The 27,253-nt window shown below is 48.9% G+C and overlaps 1 protein-coding gene across 1 annotated transcript in view; it reads right to left on the reverse strand.

The window, feature by feature from the left end:
* Positions 1-27,253, reverse strand: part of ZBTB7C (zinc finger and BTB domain containing 7C) — a 284,962-nt gene that overhangs the window by 141,876 nt on the left and 115,833 nt on the right. The window contains exon 2 of the mRNA XM_004422517.3: positions 5,257-5,318. The gene's annotated coding sequence lies outside the window, so the exon portion shown is untranslated. The remainder of the gene's footprint in view (positions 1-5,256; positions 5,319-27,253) is intronic.

Genomic DNA, 27,253 nt, shown 5'->3' on the forward strand with positions numbered 1-27,253 from the left:
CTGAATTCACTATTAATCTCCCAAGACCTATCTTGTTGATAAATGTTGATTTCCCCTGCACACCTGTTCATGGTTCTGATGGAAATGTATTATAAAATCACTCCATTTGGCGGGTGATTACCATGGTAATCAGGCACGCTCACCTACAGGCCACACTCCTCCTGAAAACAAGATTCTGAAGATATGGGCTTTCATTTCACTTGTGTGGTGTGCCTGGGGAGAGGGGAGTGAAGTACGCTGGGGCGGGGTGTGGGGGATGGTTCCCTTCTCCGGGGAAGGCTTGGCAGACAGCACAGCCCCGAGGGCGGGGAGGGCTCTGCAGGAAGAAGGGGAATGGGCCAGATAGGGGCCAAATAAGTAGGGGGCAAGTCCTGTATACCTTGGTGCTCTGCAGGATGCCTACAGCTGGGGACACCTTTGCAGAATCCCACGCAAAGAGCGGATCTGAGCTACCAGGTGCCCATGATCAGGAACCTTGGCTAGCATATCATTCAACCTCCCACCTCTACCGCAGGAACCACCTCTATGCCTCCTGGAACATTACAAAGATGTTATTATTATTATTGTTTCTCCCTATCACAGGATTATAGTTTAAGGTCTGGTGAAAGCCTCAGATGTTAGAACTGTATTATTTAGTCCTGATGCAGTCTATTTTAAGTTTTCAAGAGCTCCAACCAGACCGCTTGCCTTCCAATCCCAGCTCCGCCACTTACTGGCTGTGTGACTGGGCAAGTTACTTAACCTCTCTGTTCCTTCCCACTCATAAAAGGCAGATAATACAAATTTCTAATGCCAAAGATTGTTGTGAGGATTAAGTGAGTTAATCAAGTAAAACAGAACACGCCTGTCACAGAGTAAGCACTCAAAATGCCCTGGATATAGCAGAGCCTCCCCTCTCGGTGGATGGGGTGTGCAACCAGAATCCTGGACTTTGCACAAACATTGCCTCACCTCTTTCTCCTCACACACCCATCTTACTCTCTCTGAGCAATGAGGAGACTGAGCCCCGTGAGCCCAAAGCTACATGGTACAATGGTGGGTCAGGGCCGGAACCCAGACCCCCTCCCTCCCTGCCCACAGTTCCTTCAGTTTCCTTCCCAAAGATGTTGGTTTGCTGGCCTCTGGCTGTCCTGTTTTCCACCCACAAATGTAGTGTCCACCTTCTCAAGCCCAGTCCCCTCCTACTCGGACTGCAGTCCTGGGAAGCTCAGGACTAATGGTCACAGGATTCCAGAACACTCACATCTACAGCTTCCAGTCACTCCTGCAATGGCCCATACATGTTAGATGTCGTCGAATCAAAAACAACAACCATAATAATAGGAGGAGTTGCATTTATTGCTTATGCTGCTCTAGGCTCCACATTACCTTCTCCTTGTAATATAATCATATTTGTCATTAATGGAATTATTTTACATTGCACCAGACATCGTATAATCCAAATCAGGCCAAGAGCTGTGGGCTCTGCCTTCCAGAACCCGCCCCCCCAAAGGCAGCTGACAGGCCATTATTCTGTGCCCTGCAAACTCTGTGCAGTGATAAGGGGACTCCACCAATTTGATGCTTTATCTGGCTGCAGGTTGAGGAAAGATATTATTTCAATCAAGATAATGATTCTATTTCTCGGACGGAAATGAGATTTTTTTTCATTGCCTCACGGGGGTGCCACCAAAATCTGTCTCAGGCCTTGAACAGGTCATGCACAAGTTAGAGGATTTTCTTGCAGCTTGAGAGAAAGCATAAACATAAAGGAGAACTGAAAGGAAGGAGCTCGTTTGCAAGAGAAAAACACACACACCGGGCCTATGAGATTGCAAAGTAAGTTCTAGATGAACATTTATAGGCATTAGACAAAACCTGTGAACACAAAATTCGGAAGATAAGCACGCCATGTGAGCCTGAGAGCCTGGATTTCAAGGGAGGGAAATGGCCTAGAAAGGCAAGAATGATAACAAGGCTGCACAGACTAGACTCTTAACAACAACAGGGCCTTAGAAGTCTTCTAGACCTGCCTATAACGTAGGGTAGATTTCCTGTGTAACCTCGCTGACAGATGACCCAGCTACTCCTTCTACACCTCCTACAACAGGGCGCTCACCACAAAGGAGCCTGTTCCATCACTGACCAGCTCCTAGGTCGAGAAAGTACCTCCAAATTATAATAAAGTCACTTCATCAAAGGAAACCAGAGTGACAATTCACAGTGCCGACACTGCAGTGGATCCAAACCCACTCTGGAAACCACACACATTTCAGTACATCATCAAACAATATAGAAATGACACTAGATGATAAATGCAGTAAGACTGCAGCAATGTGAATTTAGTGAAATTTTAAATTATTTTAAATATTTGGGAATTTCGGGAGCTGTAATACAGTATCTCAAACCCTTTATATATACGTGATTGGCTTTAATAAGGAAATAATAATGATTTGCAATTCCTATATCAATTGTTTCTATTGCGACTCTAAGGAGTCTGGAAATGTTGGTAAGGTCTGTATGCATTTTGAACGTGCCACTGAGAGCTGACTCAGGGAATTGCTCTCTTTCCAAAGAAAAGGCACATTTCAGCTCAACCCCTTCTGGAATAGTCCCAGTGGCTGACTCTTGAGGCCTAAGAAGATGGTGTCTTACTGTAGTGCATCAGACTCACCAAAACTTTGAAATCTAATCCACACCATTGTTGATGTGCATAGACTATCATTGGAAAGTAACCCCAAACCACGGTAATATTGGTTGTCACCAGGAGAGGGGCCAGGCTGCTTGCAGACAGAATGGGAAGGAGACTTTTTGCAGTATACCTTTTGGTACTTTTGAATTTAGAGCCATGGGACTGTATTACCTATTAAGAGTAAAATTATAGTTAAAAAAGCACGTAGTTGTTTCAGTGAAAATAGACTTTGACACTACTGATTTCTATTTTAATACCCATATTTTTAAAATACAAACTTACTACAATGCAAATTACTGCCAGGTCAGGTGGAAACTACATTTGGCTGGCTTCAAACAGCGATGCTCACAGGCATGGTAGTAAATGCAACCAATGCCCCACTCAGATCTCTGGGACACCCACTCCCCAGCTGCTTTCACCTGTGATGTTCTCTGGACCCCTGCTCTCGGTCAAGCTGATGCCTTGGAGGTTGCACCAGCAGCACCATTCTGGGTGCTGATGACCAATGAGGGGATATGTGAGGTCTGCCCATTGCCTCCAAGCCAGGCATCACTGCAGTGCCATTCATGCAGACCAAGTCAAGGAGAAACTTGCCCTGGTACGTCTTTGCTCAGCTCCTCCTTCCCTATCCTGCTTCCCTCCCTCCCTTGCAAGTTTTCCCTAAGAGTTCTCCCTTGATACGTCACATGACCTGAACCCTTGTCTCAGGCTCTGCCTCTAGGGAACTTAATCTAAATCAGTCATCAACAGCTTCAAATGGAGTCCTCATGTGTCTTTCCAGAGGGTTGTCCCTGGTGGTAGAGGCACACATGAGCCTTTCTCTTTTAGGGCAGAACCACAACCACCTTCCTGCTTGGCCAAAGACTACCAGGCTGACGCTATACATCCATGAAAGCCAGCACAGCAAAACGCTGACCACCCAACACAGAGAGTTCCCACAACTAGACCCCTGTGGGATGGCACAGGTACTTTTCTTCCCCAGGATGAATGAGCAGGAGGCAGGGGCAGACCCAGAAGGTCTGTTCCATAATCAGATATCCAGTTATGTGCAGTGGAAAATCAGCATGAACATCAGCTGTACCACTGATTAGCTGAGTGAACTTGAACAAAATATTTAACTACTCTGAGCCTCAGTTTCCTCATCTGCAAAATGATGATACCTGACGGGGCCACTGTGAAGCTCATCTGAGGAAATACTGTCAAGCATGTTGCAAGTTGGTAACACTACCTAAATATTGGTTGTTGTTCTTGGGATTTAGAACCAGCTGGCCTCCCTTGCTTGCTTGGAACAAATAATTAATTAACTTTTGTTAAATCAATAAATTTATCATCCTGGACATGGTACCTAGAGCTCCCTGTGTGGGAAGCAGCTCTGGGGAAAAGCACGTGGACATTGGGAGCACTGTCCTGGTGACTGTGCACCTGGACCTTATTGGTGTATCCCCATCATTGATCTCACAGGGTTCTAGTGGCCCTCAGCTGCAGCTGCCTGGAGAAGGCTGAATCTCTCTCTCTCTGAGATACAGGGAGGATCCCCAATGTGAATTTCCTGTAATCTATCAAGTGTATATATTGATCTCAAATTTGGTGAAAAATCCATGTGGCCATTTTCACTTGATGAGTCACAGACAAACTGGCAAAAACTTAATTTTATTTACGTAGATGAAGAGTACTTTATTCCATCCTGATTCTTTGCATATGGACCATTCATGAAGCCACTTTGAGCCCTTTACCACCTGGCCCTGCCCAACGTCACCAGCATTTCCTCCCCTCCCCCATCAGACCCACGTCTATGACATCCTCCATGTAGCCATGGGTGTTCTCATCCTGGCACCTCTGCCGTGTTCTTTCCTCCCTGGAACACTCTCCCTCCTCCATCAGCCCAGTTCTGGTCTCTTTCCCCAGGAAGTCTTCCCTAACTGCTCCCCATCACCAGCATTTCTGCCTGTGCCATGTGAGCCAGAGCAGGACTGCATGCTCTTTCATAAAGTTCTTTAATGGTCTCTTGTGCAGATGTCTTCCCTTCCCCCACTGGACTGAAGGCTCCTCCAAAACAGAACCTAGGCCTGCTGCTGCTCCTGTTCTCAGAGCCTCTGACAATGCAGGTACCTGACGATTCACAACATTCTCAGGTTGAGCCATGGATTGGCCTGTATGACCTCTCCTAGTTGAACACACAGGTAAATGGCCTAGATGAGGATTTACTTTTCTAAATAGGGTCAGGCTAGCAGCAAATTTAGGATTGTACAAACTGTCGCCCCAGGGTGAAAAAAGGCGCATCTTCCTTATCCCCAGAGCAGTCGGGCTCTCCCTGCACACCAATCAACCACAGGGAAGCGACTCTCTTCCTGAGCAGGTGGGAGCACTCTCCACTTAGAGGGCAGAGCCAGGGTTCAAACCGTGCGCCTTCAACTGGAAGCCTTGCATTCCTGGGTCCAGCCCCACCCAGCCAGAGGCACCTTCCAGAAGAAGAACCAAAAGCTGATTCCATCAAGGTCATGCTCCCTTCCTCAAACCAGGAAACCCGCCCACTTCCCAGGAACACTGTCAAACTACAGACCTGAAAAAGCAAAATTCATACTCACAAGCAACGGCGCCTTCTTCTTAAATTTCAGGCGAGCAGTTTCTCTGCAAACCTGCTCATTTCCTGCAAAGACAAGAAAGGGACGGAGAAGCATATTAGCATCTGCTCTGGGTATCCTTCAGCAGTTTCCTGGCCGACCTCGGGCGTCTGCACCTTCTTTGCGTCCTCGCTCCCAGCACACTCTCCCCTCCCGGGAACACCGCATGCTAGTTGGGTGGGCGCCCCTGGCTCCTCACAGGATCCCAGCCCTCGGGGCCCACGGGCTCGGCACACGCCGCCTCCCTCCCCCTCCCGGCGCCATGCCAGTCTCAGATTGACCACTGCCTCCAATTCCCTGAAGGCGCTCGGCTTCTTCCCACTCCGGAGCGAGGCCTCCTCTTCTGTAGCATGGGGTTGCCTAGCAACCGCGCGCGCCGGCTCAGAAGGCCCTCCTAAATTGGACCTCACAGCACAGGGCATCTCCTTGTACAGCTGCCTGAATCTTAACAATCTGGTTCTGAATAATAACACAATGGTAATTGCATGCATGGGCCCCGAACTACATTTAAATAATGTTCAAGAGCTGACACAAACCAACAAAGGCCAGAAAATGCACTGCGGAGGTCGACTGTAAGGCCAGGCAGGACGTTTGGTGCGGGAGGGAGTTGAGACCAAAGACTTGAGTTAATGACAATGCCAACCTGAACTGTGAATTCTCCTGCCTTTCTGCCTGAGTGTGTCACCACTTTAATGTGTTTTAAGTGAGTTTGGGATCTGCAGAGGCAATTAATGCCCAGAGGTAGTGATGCTTCAAGACAGGATGCCCTTTATCTTCTTTTTGTGGGGAGAAGGGGAGGGGGAGGAGACAGGACAAGGGGAGAGAACAGTGTACCAGTGCTTTCCCCTGGCTTTTACAATGGTAGCTAAATACATTTTAGGAGGTGGGAGAAAGAACTGACCAAGCCAGAGCACAAAGCACTTGCTACCTCAGCGATGGACAAATTCAACATGACTGATGTGTTTCAGGATAAGAAGTGAAGGCAAAGAAGCCTTGGCACTGGCTAACGTGCAGACTGAAGCGGCTTAACGTGGCGTGGGGAAAGGCCGTGCGCGGCAGAGTCCAGCCTTCAATCTGTGTCCCTGGCAGAGGGTAATGAAGAGCTCTGCTCAAGGCAGAAGAGTCTTAACACGTGGGAAACGGTGAGCGGGCAGTCCACTCCTGGTGGAGTGACAGCAGTGAGCTGACCAGCCGATCAGCCCCGATAATTTGAAAGCCCAAAGCACTTTTTTTAAAAGTTCAAAATCCTCCGGCAAGGGACTTAGATATTTGCACACCCATGTTCATAACAGCATTATTCATAATAGGCAAGAGATGCAAGCAACCTAAGTATCCATGGATGGATGACTGAATAAACAAAATGTGGTATATATATACAGTGGAATATTATTCAACCTTAAAAAGGAAGGAAATTCTGACCCATGATACAACATGGATGAACCTTGAGGACATTACACTAAGTGAAATAAGCCAGTCACAAAAAGACAAATACCGTATAATTCCATTTACATAGGTATCTAGAGTAGTCAAATTCATAGAGACAGAAAGCAGAAGGGTGGTTACCAGGGGCTGGGGGGAGGGGGGAATGGGGAGTTAGTGTTTAATGGGCACAGAGTTTCAGTTTGGGAAGATGAAAAAGTTCTAGAGATGGATGGTAGCAATGATTATGCAACAATGTGAATATACTTAATGCCACTAACTTTACACTTAAAAATGGTCAACGTGGTAAATTTTATGTTATGCATATTTTACCACAATTAAAAAAAATCCCCCTGCAATAGTAGCACAGCACACACAGCATTTCTCTACAAGACTTTTGTCCATTTTCATCTTGGAAGTCAAAGCAGCCTGTGTCATTCACAAGCTCAGACAGGGAGACTGTCCCCAGGACTCAAGGACAAACTGAACGGTGTGACTCTGGGCCCGGGAAACCCATGGCTTGTAAGCACGGTGTTCGTGCAGCGTAGTCTCAGGCGGAGGGGTCTGAGCATTGAGAAACAGGATTCCCTTGTGTCCAGCTCCTGAAGTCCAAACAGCATCACCCTCCAGACTGTGGGGTCCTTCCACCCAACCAGGCTGACCCACCATGTCCCCTGCCTGCTTCCTCCCCCACGCACGTGGGCTCCGATGACACTCTCATTCTTTCCTTTTACTCACCATGTGTGCTCCCTCCTAGAAAGCCCTGTCCTGTGCCCTCCGCCTGACCTAATCCTACTCTTTCTAGTGGACCTACATCAAGTTCCACCTCCTCCAGCAAGCCTTCCAGACACCTCCCACTTCTGCTTCCTCTGAATGTCAAAGCCCACAATCAAGTACTTGCCTAGGTACTATGTTAACGTTCATACTGCAAGTTTTGCCTCTCCCAATTAATCCCTGGCAGGACCCCTGAACGGGGACTGCCGCTAACATTTTTTGTCTGCCATAGGTCCTGGCTCAGGGCTGAGCACATCGTGGGCTGCTCCCTCAAGGCTCTTGGAGGGATGATGGGCCTTGCCTCCTTTCTCAGGGACTCTGACCCCAACTCCCTTGCCCCAGGGTATAAAGCACATCTGCTGGCTATGGAGCCTTAGAGCTAAATATTCCAGGCAGGTGAGCGGTCCCCTCCAGCCATTCAGAGGTGTAACTCAATGTGTGCAATAAACAATTGAGCATTTACAGATTTTATTAATTTGGAAAGGTCATTAGAGCTAACAGCTTCTCCGAGTGAGAGCAAATAAATAGCACGGATAATTTTTTTCAGTGTCTGGATTTTTTTCTTGAAATGTGCTATAAGCCCCCCAAAATAGTGTTACAAGTAAAAAAGGGGGGAAAGAATAACCCAGGCTTATGAGAAGCAGGAGCCTGACAGGAGCTCTGGACGAGGCTCTTTCCCTCTCTGAGCCTTCACCTCATCTGCAAAATGAGAGCACGATCGCTCAGGTCTCTTCCAACTTAACAAAAATGAAATTATGATTCAACGTGAGAATGCGAAGTTAGCAACTTTCGGAGCCAACAGTTACTCCTCTACCCCCACCCATCCTAGCAGGTGTTGGGCACCACTTCACTTCTGGGGAGAAAAGGTGCAAGTTCGTGACCCCTCAGCCAGGAAAAGTTCCTTAATGATTTCAGGTGCCTTCCCAGACCCTGACCTGGGGGCTCTCAAACCCTACCATCTGGCTGCCTCACTCTCTTTAGATCATTAAGGAACACTCCAGACTAATGACTTGTTTTCTCGAATCTCCAGGAATGGCTGGAAATGGGCCAAAGGGCATCATCCAGGCTCTGTCACCCCAGCCCTTGGCTCCATGACCAGCTGGCGCTGTCTGTCAAGGACCAGGCCTCCGTGGGGCAGATGCTCATGGTCCTCGCCGAGGTGAGAAGGAAGCAGAGTTCAAGGAGCAAGGGGCTCTGACTCCGGCCTGTTGTCGTGGGGAGAAACACGTGGCCCTTGACCAGACTGTGCAGTCCAACATTCCTCCCTTTCTCTATCTTTGTCCCCTTTTCTCTCTGCCCCAAGTGTAGACAGACACTGGGAAGGTAGGAGGCCCACAACTGTCTGCAAATGTGCGGCCACACACACCCATGCCCTCACCTCTGGATTGCTCGTGGCTTCCAGTAGCAATAAGAAGATTAAGTGTGAATCAGAACTGTATGAATAACAACATTAAAACTAATATTAGCACTAATATTAATTAATATTAGCTAACATTTGTGTAAAGCTTTATGATTAAAAATGTATTTTCCAGCGCCGGCCCAGTGACGTAGTGGTTAAGTTCGTACTCTGCTTCGGCAGCCTGGGGTTCGCAGGTTCAGATCCTGGGTGCGGACCTACATGCCGCTCATCAAGCCATGCTGTGGCGGCATCTCACATGCAGAATAGAGGAAGATTGGCACAGATGTTAGCTCAGGGCCAATCTTCCTCAAGCAAAAAAAAAGAAAAAGAAAAAAGTATTTTCCCAGAAAAGTCAGTCAGGTGGGATAGATTCAACCCATTTATTGAGCATCTGCTGTATCCAATGGTCTTGGCTACCTGCTGGGCATGGAGACATGGAAAGGTGTGTTTCCTGCCTGCAAACTCCCTCCAGGAAGGTTATAGTCAGGGAGATGGAGGCACAGAGAAGCTGAGTGGCTTTCTCAGAGTCATCCAACTAGCGAGTGCTAGCAGTGCTCAAACCAGGTCCTCAGGCTCAGAGCCCTTTTCCAACTGTTCCTGCATGGCTTTTGAATTTAGTACAAAATTTACCTGGCCCAACATCATCCAGAAGGGACCCGCCAAAAGATGGCATGGTTTGCGGACAGTGGGAGTTTATGCCCAGAATGAAACAATGCCTGTGGGTATCAGGCCATGTTGGTCCCTGGACACCCCAGGGGGGCAGGCCCTGGGCTGGCACAGGTCAGAGCCTTCTGCAGACACGGCTTTAGCCCCTCACGGCCTTTCTGCTCATCGATAAAGATCCTTCCTCTCATCAGCAGCCTTTGTAGAGATGCTGCCTTGATCCAAATTCATGAGTTTTTTTTTTTTTTTTTTTTTAATCTGCACTAACCTGTCTCTTCTAGGAACTGCCACAGCACTTACAGTCAGCATGTGACACAAAATTGGTGTTGCTCTTCTCAGGGTCTCCACTGGCTTTTTGAAAAATAAAATGTCCATTCTTGGAGGGGCCCTATGAATCCCTCGCTTTACAGCCCAGGGCACACAAGCCCAAACAGGCAAAGAACTTGCCCCAAGTCACATCAAAGACAAGACCAGAACCAGAACCCAGGTCCCCATACTGCCAGCCTGGGGCCTGCACACACCCACCCTACAGGGGTGGGAGGGTAGGTTCAGACTGTGTCCTGCTCACTTTGAGCCCCACAGCAGCCCCTCAGCAAGGATGCGTGCCTGGGATGGGGTTCCCTGAGGCTGGATGGTGGCCAGCACAGACCAATGCCACCACAACCACCCAGCGAGGTCACCGTCTCTGCTACAGGGCCCTGCAGCTCCCAGGAGGCTAGTACAACGGTGGTTTAGAGCCAGACTGGTCCTGCCATTGACTAGCTGTTTGACCTTGGGCAAATGACTTACCCTGTCTGTGCTTCAGATTTTCACCAGCAAAATGGGCAGGATAATGGCCCCTATCTCCCACCTCACAGGGTTGAAGCCAGGATTCAATGAGAAAATGGAGGAAACACTTGGCACAGGGCCTGGCACCTGTGTGTTCTCAGGTGAGGTCAGCGAGACCAGCTTTTCCCTGGGAGGTCAGCTCCATGAGGGGGATGCTGACCACTGTGCTCACTGCTAAGTCCCCAGTGCTTAGCACATGACCGGCACATAAATGAGAGTTGACCACACTCCTGTGGAAAGTACTGCCGGGTCTAGGGGCAGCCCAGCACCCTGGTAAGAAGAGGCCTGGTGTGATGAGCTGTCATTGCGGGCAGGGGACGCGGGATAGTCAGCCAAGCGTCTGTGGGGACAGGGAGGCAGTGGCTGCTCTTCCCAGGATCCTTCAGAGGCTGTGTTGGGTGGGTCGCAGTTAGCTTTTACTCTGATATTAAAATCAACCACCCTGGGAATGCAAAATGGCACAGCCACTTTGGAAGATGGTTTGGCAGTTCCTTACAAAGCTAAACAGACTCTCACCATAGCTTTTAGCAAGCACACTCCTAGGCATTTACCCAAAGGAGTTGAAAACTTACTTCCACACAAAAACCTACACACGATGTTTATAGCTGCTTATCCATCATTGCCAAAACTTGGAAGCAACCAAAATATCCTTCAGTAGGTGAATGGATAAATGAACTGTGGTACATCCAGACAATGGAATATTACTCAGCACTAAAAAGAAATGAGTTATCAAGTCATGAAAAGACATGGAGAAGTCTTAAATATATATTACTAGTGAAAGAAGCCAATCTGAAAGGCTACATAAATGACATTCTGGAAAAGGCAAAGGGGGAAAGAGGGGAGGGACAAACAGGTGGATCACAGAGGATTTTTAGGGCTGTGAAACTCCTCTGTATGACACTGTAATGGTGGATACATGTCACATGCATTTGTCAAAATGCCTAAAACTGTACAACACAAAGAGTGAACTCTAATGTAAACTACAGACTTTAGTTCATCATGATGTAGCGATACTAGTTCCTCAATTGTAACACACATACCACATTAATGTGAGATGTTGCCTTATGGAGGAAACTTGGTGGGGAGGAAGGAAGGGAGTATATGGGAGTTCTCTGTACTTTCTGCTCAGTTTTTCTGTAAACCTAAAACTGCTCTAAAAAAATAGAGTCTATTAATTAAAAATAAAATCAATCACCCCAAAACACAACACTCAGGGCCAGTCAGTACACTGAGCCCCCACTGGGTGTCCAGGCGCCACACTGGGGACTTGGAGGAGGGGAGGGAGACCAGCATGATCCTTCCAACTTGAGGTACAACCATACCTGGCCAAAATGTTAGAGACAGTGAGGGAAAGCCAAGTGGGGGGGGGGGTGCAGCAGGACCCGCAGCTGGTGACACAAGCAGAGCCATGCACCCCAGCAACCAGGACACCTCTGGCTACTGGGCAGTGACTCAGCCTTAATTTATCCTTCCCGAGCATGTGCCTGTGCCAGGCTCACCTCCCTGCCTTCCGGGGGTGGGGGGGTGTCTAAAAGAGACTCAGCCCCCAAGCCACAAACCAGATCCCACCCAGCCTTTTCCTGTTCCCTCCACCCCCAAATCCAGATATAGTGGGTGCTCACTAAACATGCATTGAATTAAATAGTGATTATCTGTATGCCTCTTGCTCTCCCCATTAAAGGAAAGAATCTGATTGTAAGCTTCCCTAACACTTCAGTAAAGTATTTGCTGAGCAGAATGAACAGCAGAATTCAGACAGAAGCAACATGCCATGGGGGAGACCTTGCATTGGTCATGGGGCCTGGACACCAGTCTTGAGAGCATATCCAGAGGGGCCTCCCCCAGGTGCACCCAGCACACGCTGCTCTGCTTGGCCGTGAGCCCCCACCCAGCAGAATGGACGGGTCCCTGCTCTGCCTGGGAAGAGCTGAGAGGCTGGTGTCCACTGAACCGGGGTGGCAGGTATGTGAAGTCTTTGCTGTCAAGCAGCCTGTGGGAGCAGCAAGGAGGCCAAGCAGAACGAAGGCCCATGGCCCAGGCGGCCGACATGGGGACCCCTCAGGGAAACGCAGAAAGTGTTTTGGAGAGCCCATCCCACCTAGCCCAGCAGGGCACCAGCCAGTTCGGTCTGGTCTGATTCTGAGACAGAGAGAGGAGGGGAGTGTGTGTTTGTGTGTCGCTGGGGAAGAGCGTCTTCTAAGGCAACCAAATCCTCCTTCAGTCATTGCTTGGGGGGTGATGGCCCCTTAGAAGTCTCAATTTCTGTGACCTTGGCCTAGAATCTTAAAATAGCCCTGAGAAGGAAGGAGGGCTGAGCTGGGAGCCAAAGCCAACAGTGGGGCCGGGGCCTGGGCCAGGGGAGTGGGGAGGAGAGAAGAGCCTGTCCAAGGAACAAAGGCCTAATCTCCCTGGTCAGGCTGCCCAGCCCAGGCCTGGCTACTCAGTCACGCACATTTTATTTTTTCTGGCCTCAGGGAAGTGTTCCTGGGACTGGGCAAATCTGAGCACAGGCTGCCAGAGGGATTGGCCTGGAGCAGCTGAGAGGGAGGGCAGTGGCTGCCCAGACTCTCCCCCCTGGCCCCCCGTAGCCCCCTGCCCGGACCACGGGGGCATAGGAAGGGGGAGAGGGCCCACTGAGCGGGTCCTTCCCGCTGCTCTCTGGCTGGTGAAGCAGGGATGGTTAACTCTCAGTCAGAACATGGGTGGGCGCAGGGGAGTGACAAAGAATATTCAATGTTATAATACTGAATAACAGTGCACATTTGGAAAAAGAAAAAGGTTTCTTTCTATAACACAAGGAGAAAAATGAAGGCTAAGTCTTCATGTCTGCTGGGCGCATGGAGAGGGTATCTCAGGCAGCGGAACACCTCCCCTGCAGAGAAGAGGTGAGGTGGGGGCGTCTTCTGGGTTTAACAAGATGGTTGTCGGGGGCTGATTTCATTGGCTGGTGGTGTTTGGGGAGGTGCACGTGTGGAATCTGCCTGGGTGGTACCCGCAGCCCTGCCTGCCTGGTTCTGCTGCCAAGCGTGGCTAGGATTTAGAGCTGGCAGTGGTGGGAGGGGAAACCCGAGGGCAGTGGGAGCCAGGCTTGTCAGTTCTCATAGGGACTGATATCAGGCAGGGAAATGGCAGTATTGGGACCTTCAGACAGCAAAACGGGGAGGCAGGCCTGCTGTGTCCTCAGTGATCACAGGCTTCCCCCTGGCGCCTTCTCCTGCCTTTGTGGGTCTTGTCCCTTGTCCTATTTCCTCGTGCCCTCACACTCCTCCCTCTATCTACACCTACTTTCCAGAAAGTTCTATCTCCACCTGGTGTCCAGTGTGACAGGAATACTTAATGCCAGCCTTTCTTTTGCTCAGAGAAATGGCATTTCCAGCCCCCTCTCGTGTGGAACAAAAAGTTGATCCTCTGGGAAAGGGATTCATTTTACTTTTTATTTTTGAGCTCCACACTGCATCATAGTGATGACTAATTCGCAAGTGAAATGCCACACAGCAGGCAGTGTAGATGGTGTAATCGACGTTTGGAAAGGGGACAGGTGACCCCTACAGCAGAAGGGGAGCCCCTGGGTGAAGGATGCCTTTGAAGTTGTCCCCTCCAGCTCCTGCCCCTTCTCTTCCCGGGACTGGATCACTTCTACCCAACATGGAACCTTGCTAGGGAGGCCGTACATTTTACTGTCCAAACAGGGACAATTTTGAGGGTGAAAGGGGACATGATTAATAGTTACCTGGGGATGGCAGGCATAGAGCGGCTGTCTCAAGCCCACCAATATGTGTCACTCCAACAGTGTCACCCAACCTTTGGGCCTTGGGAAAACCCAGTCAGAGCTCTCCTCTGGAACTTCCACGGCATGACTTAGGAAAGAGACATCTGCCTCAACCACCCAGCTTCCCCTCTCAGGAGGAGGCATCAGCAATGATCCCGGGAGAGGCCACCAGGCATATCAGGGCCTGGAGGAAACACTACCCCCCACTCAGATCTCACCTCCTGCAAGAAGTCTGCCGGGGTAGCCCATATCCCTCGGCATTTTGTGTATCATGCACGAGTTCCTCATGCACGTAGCCATCTCCCTCACCAGCTCATCAGCTCTGGAGGGCAGGTACTATCATGTGTCATTCATCTCTGGACCCTCCTATCGCTATTCTTCTTCCCCCACCCCCACCCAGTACCGTGCTTACAGGAAGTTTCTGATTTAAAGTTTTTGGAAAGAACTGAGTTGACCTGAACCCCTACAATTTCCCCTTTAGTACTAGGGACCCAGGGACAGGACTCAGTGTCCTGTAACCCTTTGGGTTCATTGGTCCTCCCACATCGGCTTATAAGTCACCTTCAAGGCAAATACTTCTGAATTTCTATGTCCATTGCAAGGGCATTAATGGTGGAATTTGTGCAGTAATGAGGGGTGGTGATTGTTGGGTGGGTGTGGTGGAATAAAATCCAGAAAGGAGCTCAAGAAGAACTCCATTTTCATAGCTGGGGGAGACATGGTTTGGCCAGTGAACCTGGGTGAGAACCTCCACTCACCACCTAAAATCCCCCATATCTTGGAAAGATGAGAAGGCAGTCAAGACTAAGTACAGGAAGGTGGTACATGAAGAAAGCTCAGAGGGTAATCAGGGAGGGCCTCCTGGAGGCAGCAGATAGTAAGCAGAGGCTTGAAGGATGGGGAGGATATGGAGAGTAGGGGCAAAGGGCAGTCTAGAAAACGGAGACTCTGAGCAAAGATGGAGAGGCAGGAATGGGCCCAGCATAATCAGGGCAGTGAGCTACCAGGTCTGGCTGGAGCAGATAGATGGTAAGTGCAAAGCGGAGCAGGAGATGCAGCTGTGAGGGCAGATAAAGAACCCCAACCGCTTCTGGGCTTGAGTCTTCAGCTGCTGTGGAATCAACCTGCTCCCCACTGTCAGTGGAGAGAACTGAGAGAGTGCAGGCTAGACTGCAGCATTTTGCTCAGGCCCCAGGGAAATATCTGGGAGGGAGCAGAGGGACTGGCCCAGGCTGAAGCCATCCCCACCTTTCTTCCTGCTTCCTCTTGGCTACTCCCAATTCTGCCAGTTCTGGGGCACCCAGCCAAATAAGCATCTGTGGCCCGAAAACGTACCCTTGCCCTGCATACCAGCTTCTGATTGAGAGGGGTGGGAGACAGTTTCCAGGAGCTGAAGCCCATGGTGAGCACGCAATGGTAGACGTCCTCTTAGCTGAGACGATTGGTCAGCTAATGGAAATGTTTTAACATCTAACGTAGGCTCATACATTCATTCACCAAACTGCGGATGGAAAGCCAAGGGCTTTTCTTTAATTTCGTATCTCCTGGTTGGAGCTGTTCCTATTGTCTTTCTTGCATAAATCACACTCATCTGACATTTCCTACAGTTTCCAATTACAGGGTTTTTTTCCTTAAGTGGAATGAGAAATTAAATGTACTTGCAAAATAATCTGAGTGCAAAAGTATCCCTTGATTTTTTTGATATTTCCTCAACCTTCCACATTGTTTCACCCACATCTAACTCAACAGTGTTTAAAAAAAATGACTAGGCTTTTTTGAGTCTTTCCAAAGCTTCAACTTAGCTTTCATTGAAACTTTTTTTTTTCCTTTTTTTGCAATGGTATTTAATTGGTTTGTATAATACTTAATTAAATTGCATAATTACAATAGCAAGTTCCACTGGCATAAACAGGTTTGGGAACTAAGCCAGCTGCCTCTAGGAAAGCATTCGGCTTAGCTGGTGGGAGCAGACGTGGTAGACATTTTGGACAGCTGCCTTCCTGCCCCGAGTGTTCCTCCAGCTGTGGGCATCAGTCAGAGGGAATTGAGGGAGCTGGGGAGTTTGGCAAGACAGCTGACAGCGGTGTAGAGAGCATCTACTGCTCCCCTTATCAGGACCCCGGTTAAGGTTAATCCTCCAGGGACTAAGGACCTGACGCTGCCCTGCCCCCACCTTGGTCCTCATCTGGCTCTGCTTCCTCCCGCCTCCACCCCTGTGCTGAGTGGGCCCCACCCCTCCGGATGCTCTTCCCTTCTTCCCCTCGCACACTCAAGGCATCCTCCCATTGCAGCTGTCTAGGAAGGATTTGGCAAACTAATGCTACAGCTTTAGCGACAGGCAATAGCCAAATGTACCACCCTCCCAGAGGTCATGGGAATTTGTTACACAGAGAAGAGTTTCTAATGATGTCATTTCAGGCATCTGCAGTAGGTTGGCTGGAGAGAGATTTGGAGTCAGGGGAACGTCCAGGAGTCGTCCCTCAATCACACCATCTTCCTGAGGGTGAAATTTTTGATCACGTCCAACTGAGTCACAGTTGTGTACACTCCCCCTAAGAAGATGGGGCTGTGGACGTACCTCTGTCTTTCCTTCTTTGTGTTCTTAAATCCCTTAAATGGCATGGGATGCCATCCCCCCTTTAACCTCCAGATCAAAGTCATTTTCTCTATATCCAGTCTTCCCTATTTTCCAGGTCACACAGAGCGAAAACTAACATTTAACCTAAACGCCATCAAACCCACTAACCAATCAATCAATCACAAGTTTTAGCAGGCACCTATGACTCATAAGGAGAAGAAGGAAAATGCTGTCTAGAGGAACACATTTGTAGTGGACATTTGCTATTTTGAGCCACCACCATTCTTTCCCCCTTCCTCTTGGTAAGAGAAGCCCCAATTCTTCCCACATTACCACCTGCCCACCATAGCCAATGTGTTTCAGGGGTAGGTCATAGTTGGCTTAAGCCAATCAGCTCAGCTCAGCTCCCTGGCCACAGTGATTGGACCAAATTCCATCATTTAAGATACAAGCAGATGTTTGCTGGAGACCTCTGGGGAGAAGCTCCATCATTGGAGATGTGGAGGGTGCATGCAATCCCTAGAGCTGCTGCAGCCATTTTGTTACCATAGAAGAGTTCAGAGGGCAGCACTGAGCTGGGGAAAAATGGAGCTGGAGACCTCATCAAATTACTCCTGAAGGCACTCTGCTTCTGAACTTTTCATTTACGTAAGCCAATAAATTCCCTTTAGTGTTTTTTAATTGATTAACTTCAAAAAAATCAAACTAATACATATACTGTAGTCCCCTCTTATCCATGGGGGATACATTTCAAGACCCCCAGGGGATGCCTGACACCTCAGATAGTACCGAACCCTATATATACTATGTTTTTTCCTATACATACATACCCATGATAAAGTTTAATTTATAAATTAGGCACAGTAAGAGACTAACAGCAATAACTAACAATAAAATAGACAATTATAACAACATACTGTAATAAAAATTACCATGGAACTGAGCAACCTCAGCATACAATTATTTTTCTTTTTTTATTAAGCAGAGAACTTTCACCTTTTCACTTAAAGGAAGCACTTTACGGCTTCCCTTTGGCATATCGGAATTGCCAGCATCACTGCTCTAGCGCTTTAGGGGCCATTATTAAGGAAAATGAGGTACTTATTTTTTAACTTAATTTATAAAATTAAGTCTCGAACACAAGCGCTGTGATTCCATGACAGTCAATCTGATAACTGAGACGGCTACTAAGTGACTACCAGGCGGGAAGCGTATACAGCGTGGATACTCTGGGCAAAGGGATCGTTCACGTCCCAGTGGGATGGAGCAGGACAGCTTTAGATTTCATGACACTACTCAACACGGCATGCAATTCAAAACTCATGCATTGTTTATTTCTGGAATTTTCCATTTAGTATTTTTGGACGACGGTTGACTTCTGGTAACAAACCACAGAAAGCCAAACTGTGCATTAAGGGGAGACTACTGTACATGGCTTGAAAAATCAAAATAATGAAAAGTAGTAGTCCCTGCTCCAGCCCTCCCCACACTGAGTCCCATTCCCAGAGATAACCACTCTCAATTGTTTTAGCTATTTCTTATGTTCTTTACTGCCATATTTCTAAATAACATGTTGTACTAGTCAGCTAGGGCTGCCACAACAAAATACTATAGATCAGGCGGCTTAAACAACACAAGTTTATTTCCCATAGTCCTAGAGGCTAAGAAGTCCAAGATCAAGGTGCCAGCCTTGTGAGAGCCGGCTTCCCGCCTTGCAGACAACCACCTTCTCTCCGTGTCCTGACATGGTGCAGAGAGAGTGAGATCTCTGGTGTCTCTTCTTATAAGGATGCTAATCTTATCGGATCAGGATTCCACCCTTATGACCACATTTAACCTTAATCACTTCCTTACTCCAAATACAGCCACACTGGGGGATTAGGGCTTCAACGTATGAATTTGGGGGAGACACAATTCAGTTCATAGCACATGCTATAATATATCACTATTTCCAGATTTCCCATTTTCAGTTATTATCTGTTAGTGCCTCATAATGGAAGATAAGATTTTATCTCTCTTATGTCCCCAACCCCACCTTCTCTTAACATGTTTCTCTTCTATCTTCCCAATAGAGTGAAACCACCATTTTGGTTAAATCGTCAGTGTTCACAGTATTATGACTATGCAGTTACTGCTCATGGATGAGCCATATGATACTATTTCCTTTCTTGCCTAACTTGTTATTTTCTCTAGTGTTAAAATGGCTTTATATGTGCCTAACTCTTATTTACACACAAACTGGCTGCCAGAGCTGTTAAAATCCCTCCGCAAACAGTTCAGCATCTTAGGAATTTGTCGGTGCCCTTTGGTTGTTTTCTGGGAGTCATCCCATCCGGAGATCCCCATCCTCAGCTCCAGCCTGGACCGGGGCCTCCTGCACAGCTGTCACCTGGGGATTCTTACAGCAGACCCCTTGTTTTCTGGATCCCATACTGCATTCGTTTCTATTGCCGCTATAACAAATTACCACAAACTAAGTGCCTTAAAACAACACAAATTTATTATCTTAGAGTTCTGGAGGTCAGAAGTCTGAACCAGGTCTCACTGGGCTAAAATCAAGGTGTTGACAGGGTTGCATTCCTTCTGAAGGCTCTAGGGGAGAAGAGAATCTGTTTCTTTGCCTTTTCAACTTCTAGAGGATTCCCACATTCCTTGGCTCACGGCTCCCTTTCTCTATCTTCAAAGCCAGCAACCTCAGGAGAGGCCTTCCCATATTGTTGCGTCACTCTGACTTGCTCTTCTGCGTTCTTTCATTTCGAAGGAAACTTGTGATTACATTGGGCCCACAGGGATAATCCAGGATAATCTCCCCATTGAAAGTTCACCTGATTAGCAACCTTCATTCCATCTGCAACCTTAATTCCCTTTTACCATGTAATCTAACATTTCACATCACTAGGATGTGGACATCTTTGGGGGCCCATCATTTGTCTACCACACATTCTTATTTTGGTTTACAGACTTGTTTCATTGGTACAAGGGTGCATAGGAGGAACATCATGTGAGACCATGCTTTTCTGAATTGACTTTATTCCCTCCCACTCTTGATAGTCAGTTTGGCTGCAAATAGAAAGCTAAGTTGGAAACTACTTTCCCTTGGAAGGCTGAAGACCAGGGTCTTCTGGTTTCCAGGGATGCTGTTGGAAAGCCCAGTTCTGTTCTGTGCTCCAACTTTTGCATACAACCTACTTTTTTCCTCTCTGAAAGTTGTATGAATCTCCTCTGTATCCCTAGCCTCTGAAACTCCACGATGATGGGCCTTGTGGTGGGTCTGCTGCATTCGCTGTGTTCCTTCATGCAGTCCTGGAAGCACGCCTCCTTCAGTCCTGGGAACTTTCTCATATAACTTCTCTGACCGTTTCCTCTCCGCAGGTGTCTTTGCTCTCTATTCCTGGAACCCCTACTGCCAGCTCTCCTGGGATGAGCTTCTAATTTCCTCATTTTTTTTCTATCCTAGTTTACATTGTTGTCTTCTTTTCCTACTTTCTGAGAAAGTCCCTTAACTCTACCTTTCAAATCTTCGACCGAATTTTTAATTTCTGCTATTATATGTTTAATTTCTTAGAGTTCTTCCTTATCTTTGAATGTTCCCTTTTTTATAGCCCCCGTTCTCATTTCATGGGTGCATTTTTTCCTCTTATCTCTCCTAGGACATTAATTATAGTTTTATTGAAGTTTTCTTCTGCTCCTGGACTTGGCTCTACTCCTTCCAGCTCCTTTTTTTTCCTGTTAACTTGTTTTTCTCTCTTTCTCTCTCTTGAGCTCTCATGTTAGAGGTTTTCTTTTCACAAATGCAGGTGATCCTTGACTATCATTAATATTTAAGAGTGAGACACTAAAAAGTTGGTGATTTCTTTATGGGGGATTAGGTAGAGATCTGGCCATTTCTTTGAGGGACTGTATACATACACAAACACACATGCACACAAACATGCATATACATATACACACATACATATACACACAAACACATATAATTACCTACACATACACATATACACACAAACACATATACACACAAACACATATACATATATACACATACACACAAACATAAATACATACACACATGCATGCATATATACATACACATACACACAGTTACACATATGTACACATACACATGCACATATACACATATATACATGCACGTATGCATACACAAACACACATTGATGTAACATATGTGTGGGGTTTTTCCCTCTTAGGCTGATCAGTGTCCTTGCAAAGGAACCCTCCAGTCACCCTGCCTTGGGGACAGGCACTGGGCTGCCAGTGCTCCTCTAGCCCAGAGCAGAGAGGTGCTAAAGTCCTACCACGCAAATGCAGCCTTTAAAGACATTCTCTTATTTTGGGTACAGGACTTCAACTTGCCCTCAGTTGTACGCAGTCTGTCAGAGTTCAGAACTTCTCTGGATCATTTCCGTTTGAAAGGAAACCTCTGGTCTTTGACCAAGGCGGAGAGGGGAAGTTGTGGGAGGGGATCTGGACTCTCATGATTCTTTATGCAGATTTTCAATCAGTTCCCAAGTTTTCGAACCCATTCTTCACCTTACCTTCAGAAGTATCTGAAAGTCCCATTTCTGATCTGTTTGAGGGTTGGGGGCTGGGCAGAGAGAATGCTTCTAGAGGCTTCTTCTCACTACCCACGCTTGGGTTTCAGCTGTCCTCTCTGCTAAATGAGTAACCATCCCTCCACAGACTTCCCAGCCTTCACAGTTTTGTTGACATCTCTTCTACTGTCATCTCTTCTCCTGTTCTCACCTTGTGGGGATGGGCTTTTGTCAGTTTCTTTAAGGCCATGGGTCGGGGGATGATTAGGAAGGGAGCAGAGATAAATGTACGTGGCCAAGCCACCATGTTTAACCGGAAGACTCTCCTTGATTTGGGGGCTATATTGTTTCCAGTACATGAACCAGACTGCATCCTGCTTCACACACTGCTGTATCACAGGCTCCCCTCTACAGCTCAGGGCACACGTAGCTACACTGCCCACCCCTGTCTGGGCAGCCAGTTCCTAGCAGAACTTCAGGGTCCACAGGCCCCTCTTCAGTGCTCACACTGCCTCTGATTGCAGTGCCAAAAAATTCTAGTAAGTTCTACTGACTCTTGTTAACAGCCCTCAGCTCCCACTCCCATTTGAGGTGCTTCCCCACACCATTCAAGTTGAGCCTAATAACCCAGATGTCCCTGTCCACAGCAAGCAATGTTTCCACATTGCAGGCACAAAATCTCTTGGGTTTTCCAAGAGACTCTATTGAGTGGATCAGACATGAAGAGCCAGCAAAGAAGCCTTTCACAGGCATAGGCTACACAAAATCACCCCCATCTCCCACCTGGTCTCTTCTGTGACCCCTTTCAGGTTCACATGTTGGAAAACCCCACCCAGACATATTTTGTGACCCACACTACATATTTGCCATGGCGAATGGCCCAGTACCCCGGCGTTTGTGGTACAGGCGGCACCTGGGCAAGACGAGGACAGCAAATCAAACCCCTGCCTAAAGAGACAGACTCTTACTCAACACCAGGCTCAGCGATACACCACCACACCAACCACAGGCAGGGCAGGAATGAAATGTCTCATACCACAGGCACTGGGTGTAAAATCTAGACCCAGAGGCCGCTTGCCAGTCTGTTATTGCAGTTTTCTCATAAGTAATATTGAAATCCACTGAGTCATTAGGATAGAGTCTTCCAGCAGAAAGATGCTCGTTAGCAGGAAATGGACCCTTTTATCAGAAACAGCTCAGATAAGAAACAGGCATCCTCTGTCCCCACAGAAGCATGGCCCAGAGCTGCCATCAGCCCTCTGCTCTCATCCCGGCTCGAGTTCTAGGCAATCGCAATCTAAATAAAGGCCCTATAGTGCAAGCAGTCTCGGGGGTGGGCAAAAAGTGGGTGGGCTCCCTGTGGGGCAGTCAACATTCAGCATGGGTCCCCTCCTGCCCTCTTGAAAAGCAACAAACATGGTTCCATTCACTGGGGAGAGGTCAGTGGCAAGCGGCTCCTCATAGCACCCTGCAGGGCGAGGCCGTTGCCCTGGGCACTGCCCTCCCAAAGCCCAACACAGATGCAAAACATGCCCACAGCAGAGCACAGTCAGCGCACCTGTGCAGGTGAGCTCTGCTTTCCATACAAGATTGGATCTGAACATCCTAACACCTCAAATCTCATTTGAGGGGCCAGCCCCGTGGCTTAGCGGTTAGGTGCGTGCGCTCCGCTACTGGCGGCCCGGGTTTGGATCCCGGGCGCGCACCGACGCACCGCTTGTTCGGCCATGCTGAGGCGACGTCCCACGTACAGCAACTAGAAAGGATGTGCAACTATGACATACAACTATCTACTGGGGCCTTGGGGAGAAAAAGGGAAAAAAAAAAGGAGGAGGATTGGCAATAGATGTTAGCTCAGGGCCGGTCTTCCTCACACACACACACACACACAAATCTCATTTGAGCCCACTAAAGGCATTGTTATTTAAGTATGTCATTTTTGTAAAGTGAATCATTCCCCCTCCACGATCCCCCCTCGTCCCCAGGACACATAATTTATCTGTTCTTCAGAGATTCAGATTCTGAACATCAGGCAGGCTGAAAAGGAGATTCACCTACTTTTGAATGATTTTTTAAAAACAACAGCAACAATGACAACAAAGGAAATTCCCACTCTCTCCCAACAGCCATGCCTAAGTGCCTGGAAGCAGTTACAAGCCTGGGATAAAAATCCTTTCAGGCCACAGAAGTGGATTCTTTGTCTCCTAATAAACTTGATCAAATCTCATCTGTCATCCATTCCCATGATGATATCACCCCTGGCTCGGTCCCTGTCCGTGCTCTGGCAAGTTCTTGACCAAGCCCCAGTGACTCATGACTGGGTTTTCTGTCCATCGTCTTCCTTCCCCCTTCTGGGAACCTGCCCCTCCTTCCACCTGCACTGCAGGTGTCCTGTCTTTCCTCCTGCCTCCTCCCTCTGTCTTTTCCAGAGCCACCTCCTTTGTCTTGGCCCCAGGCACCTCTTTCCTCTTTCTTTTAAAAATTCGTGATGAAATATTCCAGACACACAAAAAGGCATAAAAATAATATAACAAACACCTGTGTCCCCACCACCCGGCTGCATAAATAAAAGGCAGCTCTTTCTAATCCCAGGCCCACATCCCTCTCTGACACCACAATTCCTAGCAGCCTTTGTTCCATTCTTCCTTGGAAGAAGCCCAGGTTGCTGCATAAATCCCAGGCATACCCAGCTGTCACCTGGACTCTCTATAGTAATTTTTTCTCCGCCCTTCGTGGCAGCATGCAGCTCCCCCAGTGCAGCCTGCCATCTTCCTTTATGATTTGACTGCTTCCCTATCCCAGAGGGCAGTGGCTTGCCGAGGGTTCCCGCCTCGTTAGAAGTCATACAGGTAGGTCAACGGAGAGTGGGACCAGGGACTCTCATCTGGTAATACTCCCGGGTGGGACCACGTGCTTCCTTCCCACACTAGCGTGCCCGGCAACATTCATGGCCTCTTTGTACATCAAGCACTGTGCAGGGGCTGGGGAGGAGGCAGGACAGTGGGACACTCTGCCTTCCGTGGCCTTGCCGTCTCTTGGAGGCAACAGGCACGTGCACAGAGGCAGCCCAAAGTCAAGTGGGCAGGGCTGGAATCTGGGGGATCTGCCTGTGCAGCGAGAATGGGGGCTGCTGAGACCTGGGGCGGCCGAGAAGGATTGGAGCCCAAGCTCAGAGGGTGAGTAGGATTGAGAGAGACAGAGAGGGACAAGTTGGGCCTTCCAGGTGAGAGAAGGTGAATCAGTGGAGACAGTTGGGGGTGGCGGTGGGGAGCAGAGGAGTGTTGCCCAGCCAGGCTGGAGAGGATGGAGATGAGGAAGGCAAGATGAGCCCAGCTGGGCAGGGCCTTGGTGGCAGTGGGTTGAGGGGGTGGGTGTTGATGTTGATACTAAGAAAGATAGGGCGCCCCACCTGTGCCAGGCTGCCTGTGTTCTCAGATCTTGGTGGAGGGGAGGGTGTGCAAGTGTCCGGGAGTCCTTTGTCACTGCTTCCCCACCCACCCTGCCCTGCCCCACCGCACACAGCCCGTGGGAGGATGCGGAAGGGCAGCACAGACTGCTGACTGCACTGTTGACATTGGCATGGTCTGGGCAGAGATGGAAGGTGACTCGCTGGATACCCTCTCACCTACAGCCTTCCCCAGGAGACAAAAGGCGCCCACACAGCCAGGAGTCTCCCATGGGGCTTGGCACCCATGGCCCTGGGCAGGGGCCAGGGTTTGGGAGCAAGAGGTGCCTTCCCCACCTTCTCAGGAATCTCCAGAATGGAGTTCACCACTGCCTCCGCACCTGCACTCCTGGCCTTGTCCTCCACCTAGGCCAGGCCACTCACTCACACCCACTAGCGGCCCCAGCACAATGGTCAGGCCCTCTGTCAAGCAAGCGTGTTAGGGCACAAACGTGTGGCTTTGGTGCCATCTGCCTCTGCTGTGTGAGTCTTCACCCTTTTCTGCCGAAGGCCCTCATTTGCTGCCTCCCTCTGCTCTCACCTTCCTAGCAAAGTCCAGACTCCATTTGCCAAGGCAAAGTGTCTGAAAACAATACAAAATGTGTCTCCTAAGGTGGTTATAATTCAGCAGAGTCAAAGTCATAGCTCAAGGTGGCATCTCAGGCAGTAGCCGGAGGTGGGAAATGTGGCACCACTGCACCACGCAGGCCGGGGACCACGTGCCTCACCAATGCTGAAGGTGGCAGGCTTCTCTGGGAGGGCTTTGCTTCACCTACCCTCCTTGGGGAAACCTGAAAGCTGCTAAGAAGAACATTACAGTCCGAGGCCATTTTAAGAATTCTCTGAGATGTAGAAGAGTGGGCTTTGTCATCTCCTTCTGGTTCTAGAAATATACTCTGGAGATGCCAACAGTGGGACAGCAGCTCCGTGGAGCTGCCTTCAGTTGCTTTGTTTCTCTGTGACCCTCTCAGCCTTGAACCTTTGGGTACCACCTTCCCTCAGAAGCTGGAGCATTGGCCCCATCCTCTGCCCCACCATCTGGGTTGGGTGTTCCTGTGGTCCCGTGCTTAGCTCCACCACAGCACCCATTGCACCATCTTGTAAATCATTCCTGAAGGCAGGAGTTGTGTCTTACTCATCTATATATCCCCAGCATCCAGCCACAGGAGAGGTGCTCCATAAATATGAATGGAGGAAGGACCATCCCCCAAAGGGTCTTTGCATTACAGGGTTGAGAGGAGAGCCTCTGAGGAGGGGTGTCTCCTCTACCCAAGGTTTCTCTGGTAATTTTTCAGTGACAGTTGTAGGCCCTTCTTGACCATTTTGCATGGGTCTCTGAGCCTAAACCAGTTGTCCCAACCTGTCACCCCCAGTGGGAAGCCACCCTTGGACACCTGGTAGATGGGGGTCCTCCTCATGGTCCTCATTCCTGCTCTCCAAGGTGCCCACCCTCTTGTACATCCCTTCCATCCCTGATTTACACCCAGGCCACTCCATGAGGTTACACTCTCTGGTGCAGAGAGGGTGCCCGGATACTGTCCCTGAAAAGAGAGCAGGCACACTGGGGGGCTAGCCCCCTCCTCTCCACCCACCCAACTCTACCCATGCCCAAGCTCTTGCTCAAGACCCACCTTCCTCATGAACCTTCCCAACCCCTGACCCACCTTGATCTCTCCAAATACTCTCTCTCTAAATACTCACTGCTCTTACTGTGTCCACTGCTTGCTTGACCACTGATCATGAAGGTTCCCTTCTGGACTATTTCTAAGGTAGAGCCTCAGAGATGGATAGTACTGTAGAAAACAACGAATTCCTCCTTATAATTTCACTGGGAGCCTGCGCAGAGTTGGATGGTTTGTGTTGGAAGGCTTCGAGCTCGTTGGTGATGGAATCAGAGCTCGAACCCAGGTCTCCTGACTCCAGTTTAGGGATCCCTACCCCTCATGTAGCTTGGGGCTCTGCCTCCGTATCTACAGCACAATCTTGGATAATAAGGACCATGTTGCATGCCCTGCCGTATCCCTACTGGAGGACAAGCAAACGGTTGCCCGGATTAGGACCTTGGTGAATATTTGGGGAATGGCTGTGTTATGTGTTCCAAGGCCCAAAATGACCCCCACACACCCACTCCTCAGTGTCAGTGTGCTCTTCTTTGCCAACACAGCCCAGCCCACACCACAGCCTTCTCCAAATACCCAGCCGAAATCCCTTGGAGGGGACAGGGGTTGTGTAAATTTCATCTCCTTCCGGCCCACTGGCAATTTTCATTTGGCCTCCACCTGACTTCTCTTAGCCACTAAGCAAAGAGGTAAGCACTCATTTTAATGGTGGCAAGGGACTGGAAACAATAAAAAAGCAGCCCAGTTTGGGGTGGGGTGGGGGGCAAGCTTGAGGGGGTTTGTACCTGCCTAGGGATTAATGATCAGGGGTCCCCAGGGCCTGGGGGACATCCCTGTTTCCCCTCCTCTTGCTGTGGGAAGATTTTCAGGACAGCCAGTGAGCATTCATTGTGCTGTAGCATTCTACAGAAGGG

Source organism: Ceratotherium simum, chromosome 14 (assembly GCF_057802395.1).
Source record: "Ceratotherium simum simum isolate JZ-2026a chromosome 14, ASM5780239v1, whole genome shotgun sequence".
In the NCBI taxonomy this organism is placed as follows: Eukaryota; Metazoa; Chordata; class Mammalia; order Perissodactyla; family Rhinocerotidae; genus Ceratotherium; species Ceratotherium simum.